Source organism: Musca autumnalis, unplaced genomic scaffold (genome assembly GCF_047663935.1).
Source record: "Musca autumnalis isolate F117 unplaced genomic scaffold, ASM4766393v1 scaffold_4, whole genome shotgun sequence".
Taxonomy (NCBI): domain Eukaryota; kingdom Metazoa; phylum Arthropoda; class Insecta; order Diptera; family Muscidae; genus Musca; species Musca autumnalis.
This window is the reverse complement of record NW_027411977.1, coordinates 249,164,025-249,171,382: the sequence shown is the minus strand read 5'-3', so window position 1 is coordinate 249,171,382 and position 7,358 is coordinate 249,164,025.

The window sequence follows — 7,358 nt, the reverse complement described above, 5'->3', positions numbered from 1 at the left end:
TATGGATTATTGTTGTAAAGTTTTTGAAGGGTGGGCAAGGGTTGGACCCACCAAACCACGCATAGGAGTTTACACCCCACCGATGTAGCCAGTGGGGAGGCCCGGGGAACCTGGTCCCCCCGAAATCGTATTTTTAGACATATTTTGTATAATTTACTCACAAAACATCAAATTTTGGCCGTTGGACATCCGGAAATGGTGTCGAGGTGCTTTTCTTACTACGTCCCTGTTACACCCGATAATGAAAAAAAGGCTTATTGGCTTCCAAGCTACAACAAAATATAGTATTGAGCAATACCGGGTAATATTAGTCACGATATGACAGACGGAAGAAGTTATCCTCCGGACGTCTAACACTCCACATCCTTAAAAGAAGTTCTACCTAATAGAGTTAAGAAATCGGTCCTCTAAAAGCTACACGCAATACGGATAACAGACACATATTCCGCTCCTGAAACTGAAACTGTGGAAACGTAAATTGTAGCTGTTTATCTAAAAATTACCACAGAAACCACATTATAAAATTCCGTAAGACTAACGAGGAAATAAAGCAAAATACAGGTTAAACCTGCAATCAATAAATCTAAGAAATACGAAAGAGAATTATGAGCAGACAGATCAAAAATTCGTAGTAGAAATAGAAAGATCTCCTCCAAGCTTTTCACTAAAAAATCTTCAAGCCTTTTTTTAGCATCATGCTGGGTATTTTATACATAAAACAACACATGGAAAATCTGAATTCGAAAACGTGTGACTGACATGATTTTCGCCTTGACGGTGGACAGAGCACCATTGGAATTACGCAGAACACATATCTCTCAACAGAGCCTACAATTCTATTCCGCAGGTACAAATTCGAAGATCCACTCTATTTGCTTCATTTCCCTCTTGACAGGGAACTAATGACTGCCTTATATTTCCGCTGATCCATGGGTCAAATAACGCCGTTGGTTATGCAACTCTACATCGAGCCGAAGATCTACCCAGAATTTCGGTCCAAGCAACAACAACCACCGTAGTGGAATCAATAGGTGGCTCTCCATGGTCAGGCTAGATAAAAAAACACCCGCGGTACTATCAATTTCTGTTCTACACAATACAGGTAGAAATTATGCACGATCAGTGAACAGCCTAGTCACCACGTTTACATGGAAGTAGCATTCTCACTGTGAGGCCCGCTTCCGCTCTCAATCTGGCGAAAGGCAACGGATTAAGTTTAAAAGTAAACATCTGTAAAGCATGTCAGATTCCCAAATGTCCCACACCATTTACGGTGCCAGAAAAATGACCTCTGGTCAGATTTCGCGAACAAGTTACTTCCAGTTTCAGTTCTACGTGACCAAGGGACTGGTAACACTCTGTAGCAATATATGCGCCTAAGTCTGTACAATCCCACACAAAACAACAACAAGCTTACTGTGAAAACTCTAGTTCCATCTAGATTGCCACCTATAGATTTCAAACTCTCCTTTCCTGGCTAAAAATTACTCATTTGCCGGTGTTCCTGATAAAGAAGAGGCACAGCAAACAACACACAAACCAACATAAAAATTAGCTGGCACAACAGTATCTTGCGAAACCCTTACTTGGACTCCAATCTCTTAAAGCCGATCAAAGTGAATGACGGAATTTATCCTCTCACTCATTGTGATGCCCACACACTTCGCTTCTGTATTAAAACCAGAAAAACATTGTTAGGTTCGGCCAGGCCAAACTTTTTATACTCCCATTAAATATACTGAACTAAAATGGAAAAACTTAGTTCCCTTTCCTGGCCACAATTTTGAGCGGAGAAGTTTTTCAACCACGTATACCCCAAATGACTAAATTAGGTCAAAAATGTATCTAAAAATGACCACTGGGAACCTCAAATATCAAACAAGGCAAAAAGTATCAGTCGACGTTGCCGACAGTGTATATCTCACTCAGCCTATGTGAGTTGAAACTTTCATCTACGGACTGATCGAATGTAGTTAGGATCTTTTCCGAATGTTGTAGCCCTTTTGGACTTTTGAACTTGCCGACAAAAATGTAGATTAGGATTTAAGATCAAAAGTTTTGCGGAGCAGGAATGGACCGACATAGTCCATTATGGATGTGGATCTTATTTTGGGAGTCATATCTTTTAGATAGATATCGCGCCCACTAGTCATTTCAGTCGTATAACTTTTGGACGGAAAACATAATATCGCTGTTAAGAGGACCACAACGAACAGCATCGGTATACCGGTATATCGGTATACCGGAAGATTTGACCGGTATTGCCCATCTTCAAACTGAAATAAAGTTTGGACAAAATATGACGAATGCAAAAATTTGGACCAAATCGGTTGATCAGTTCGAGAGTTATCGTGCTCTCCAGCCACTACATATGGTGCCACAAGGGGGTTTTTACTCCTTTCGGGCTGTTTTCTCGAGAAGTATTGTCTTGTCCCTGAAAAAAACTTTTACCGTCGAAATTGAGGCTGCGAATGAAAGTTGCATCAACAAAAATAAAAGTCATTCGAGAGCAGGTCTTAAAGTGAACTTATTCGAAATTTTGTGTGGGAAATAGCCGAAGGAGTGGACGAATATTGTGCATATTCGAATCTGATCTATATCTGGTATATATATTAGGATATGGAAAGTATGGACCATTTCGGTCACTTACTTCAAGAGTTGTCGTGCGCACTATTTTTCCGAACATTTTTGAACTTTGGATCAGTATGCCAGGAAGCATGGGCTTGTTCACGGAAAACATAATATCACTTTAAAGAGGTCCACAACGAACAACATCGGTGTACATTTCCAAACGATCTTCGAACAAACCCTAAACTGCAGTTAGACACAAATGTTGAACTTTTGTGGGGGAGGTACCCTAAGGAGAGGACCGATATGGGCCATTTTAGAAGTTAATCTTAATTTGGACAAACTTTAGGAGATCCAAAGTTTAGGGTGCAGTACCGGAAGTTTCGGAGCAGCATTGCCCATCTTGAACTGAAACAAAGTTTGGACAAAATATGAGGAAGGTCAAATTGTGGACCAAATCGGTTGATCAGTTCGTGAGTTAACGTGCTCTCCAGCCATTACATATGGTGTCATAGGGATTTTTTACACCTTTCGGGCTGTTTTCTCAAGAAGTATGGACTTGACAATGAAAAAACTTTTGCTGTCGTAATTGAGGCAGCGAATGCGAGTTGCTTCAACAAAAATGAAAGTGATTCGAGAGCAGGTCTTAAAGTGAACTTATCCGAAATTTTGTGTGGGAGATACCCGACGGAGTGGAAAAATCTAGTCCATATTCAAACCTGATCTATATCTGGTATATATATTAGGATGTGTAAAGTATAGACCAAATCGGTCACTCCCTTCAGTTATCGTGTGCACAATTTGTCCGAACATTTTTGAGCTTTTGTGGGGGAGGTACCTGACGGGGTGGACCGACATGGCTTATCTTCGAACTTAAACTTTGTTTGGACAAAATATTACGAAGACCAAATTTTGGACCGAATCGACAGATCTGTTCAAGATTTATCTTGCGCCCCAACCACTACAAACCGTGTCATAGGGTTTTTTTTTTGCATTTTCTAAGGAAGTATGAACTTGCACCTGAATACAAATTGTTACAAAAAAAAAAAAAAAAAAAAAAAAAAACAAAGCTATTCGAGAGCAGGTACTAAACTGAACTTTTCTGAAATTTTGTATGGGAGGTAGCCGAAGGAGTGGACCGATTGAGTCCATGTTGCAACCTCATCTATGTCTGGTAGAAATTTCATGATGTAAAATGTATGGTCCAAATCGGTTACTCCCTTCAAGAGTTATCATGCGCACAAAGTTTCCGAATATTTTCGAACTGTTGTAGGGGAGGTACCGAAAGGAGTGGACCGATATAATCCCTTTTCGAACCTAAACTAAGTTTGGCTCAAATATTACGAAAGCCAAATTTTGGACCGAATCGGTTGATCCGTTCGAGAGTTATCGTGCGCTCCAGCCAGACAGATGTCTGTCTATCTGTCTGGCTGGACGGACATGGCTAAATCATCTCCAAATTGCCTGAGACGGATTTCGCCCAAACATACTTGGGGTCTCAAACCATTATTGCGATGAGGCACATTTTGCTTGTATGAAAGTGTATATCACCAATATTTTTGAAAATTTAACATAGCTGAAGCCAAGGTTTACCCTTTTAGAATACGCGACTTGTGGTTCTATATTATACAAATTAAATATTTTTGGATAACATGAAATGTTGTTGGACGCGGCAAAAAATATTGGCCTTAAAAGATAATTTGTGTGGAAGCTGTGGCTATATTTATGTTAAAAAATGGGCAAAAATGGGTTGAAGCCACCATGTCTTTTTTTTGTTTTCTCTCGATTTGTGTGGTTTACACACTTCTCTCATCTCACTAATGTATTACTTTTCAAAATTTGAACTGCTTCTACCATTAAATGATGCTGACATTTTGAAGCCAGATTTACAGTGTTTTTTGAAATATTCTTCTAATTTCATTCCGCAAACAGGTTTTTCAAAAAATCATATATAGGATTGTAGTACATGCGATTCTGAGTTATTTGATACGACTAATGTGAATGTAGTCTGCACAGCTTCATAGAAATGTATATCCAAATGCGGAAATTTTGTGCGAACTTTTTTGTAAAAAACATATTTTTCGGGCCTAATTTTTACAATTGTCATTCGATTTCTTCGTACTTGATTGCACATTTTAGTTTTTTACGTTCCGGATCTAATAAATCATTCTCCGTGAAAATACATTCACTAAAACGCGAGTTACAAGAAAGTCCAAAGTAGAAAAATCACCTAAAATTGTTTTTGGAAATATCGCGTATTTTATCGCGTTTTCTGCGGTTCGTTTTCACTGCAATGAAAAAACTAGTGCAGCATCTTCGTTTTAGCGGAAACAGAGTTTTGAAAACTTCACTGATAAGGGAGCTACATTCATTTTATCCCAAAAAATAGTGTGTGATGCTACATCCACGGTTCTTAATTGATCGCCTTGGAATAGATATATATCGATGTAGATTTTCATGGTGGACATTGAAATCGGATGCGGACAAAAATTGTATGCACTTTGCGCAAATTAGCGATATTTTATAGGTATTTTAATGCTAAGATGCAGCTGATGCTACATCTTAGCCTGCAAATTAAATTTCGAAAAATATATACAAATTAACAGATATGGTCTTGCTGTACACGAAAATCACATGCGGACAAAATGATTTTGATAATTACGCGATTTACACGTATTTTAAAATGCATATAAATAAAAATGGGTTATTTGACCTCTATTTCCATTTCAGAAGCTTTGACATATATCCTCATCAACCCAATTAGCTTCCCTAACGGGAAAGCTTTAATATGAATGTCAATAAAACAAAATCCGTCTATTTTGTTGGGAGATTTAAGCAAAATGAAGGAAGTATTCCTATAAATTTTTACAAATTTTCTACTACATAATGCATGTGAAAAAAATATTTTTTCAAGCAAAAAATTATTTTTTGACCAAAATATGTGCTTATTTTGGCTGTAACATCCAAACTTAACACCAATCTGTATGATTGCAGTCTCATTTGATTCGACGTGAAGTTTGGATCCACAACATTTTTTTATGTAATTATATGACCACTAAATGGGCCTTAATTTTGAAAAAAAGTAGACTTATATTCAATAATTTATCAAGTTTATGTACATTCCGCGAATTCTGTGTAACATTTTGCAGGTATTATGCAATCTACTCGCTAAAGTCACTTCGAGAGAACTTTTTTGTAACAATTGTGCTTATTAAAATAATTAGCGTTTTTATAATATTTTCTTTCTTAAAAAGCGAAATAAAAGCGCCATAACTTTTGTCCGCAACAACCAAAAATTGGCTCGCGACCAGATTCGTACTGGGAATCTTTTTCTTAACCTACGTATCAAAAATCGTTGATGTAGCGCGAAAAAAATTTATCCTTTTTTTCTGAAATGGAATATGAAATAATTGACAATATTCCTGATATACCTTCGTTAGCATAAATCCTGAGGGTATAATTGTAGCTAAAATACCGAAAATCTGGAGGTGCGTTATATGGAGGCTATTCTAAAATATGGACCTATGTATGTTGAAACTTTTTTGTGGAAAAGTTTCATGACTGTAGGGAACCTTACATGTCAAATTATAGGTAATTCAATAAGAAAATGTTGCTAAAACCTTCAAAACACGAAAATCGGAAGGTATTGTTATGGGGGCTATATCGAAACATGGACGTACGTTCACTATTTTTGATGGAGAAGTTTTGTGACCACTGTGAAATAACAGTTAGTTCGTTCAAAAATGTAACTAAACTCCTCAAAATACCGAAAGCCGGGATTTACCGCTGTATGAGGGTTATACCAAATCAATTACCTATATTAACAATTTCCAGTGGAGAAGTTTCGCGAATGCAGGGACCCTCAAATTTCAAATTACGGGTAGTTCAGTCAAAAAATTTGCCTAAAACCCTCAAAATAATGAAAATCGGGAGGTACCGTTATATGGGGGCTATACCAAAACGTCGGCCGATATAGTCCATCTTCGAACTTGACTTATGCCTATGGAGAATAGACACCCGAGTGAAAAAATATTGCGTTCTAGTTCAATTGTTGTGGGCGTAAGAGTAATTACAACGGAAAGACGAGCATGACTAGATTGACTCAGAATCGTATCCTGATTATGAATATACATATGGCGAATAACAAAATTCCTTTACAATTCCATTTGAAAAAAATTAAAAATTTTTTTTACGAGCACATCTACGATTTTTGGTACAGAGGTAAAGGAAAAAATCCGGTTTCAAATCTGCTCGCGTTCACGAAATTGGCCAATGCGCGCAAAAGTTATAGCGGTTTTTATTCTCATATAAAGAAAAAATATTTAAAAACATCTTTTTTGTTGTTATGAGAAAATGTATGCATAAATCGTTAACAGCAGTCCATATCTATTCGTAGATGTTTAAATAGTTATTAAATTTATTATTATTTTCGCGGAAAGTCAAGAAATAATAAAAACAATTTGAAGTAAATCCAAATTATCCTGTCCCAGAATCCGTACAAACCCTCAAAAAATAAATTAAAGAATATATGCGGAATCTAGACAATGCGTAGAAAAATATGATACCAAATTTATAGAGATTGGGCACAAAAGTTGCATATTATAGCAACAACAAAAGAGAAAAACTTATTGTTGGAAAATATTGTTGCAAATATTTTTTTGGTTTGATTCTAAAAATTAGAAAAAAATATTTGGGAGTTCTCCAACTATTTTGCTAAAATCCCATAGAATAATGAATGTATACAGTTAAAACTTCATCAAAAAATATGGTTTACCATCGCGAGAGTTTAA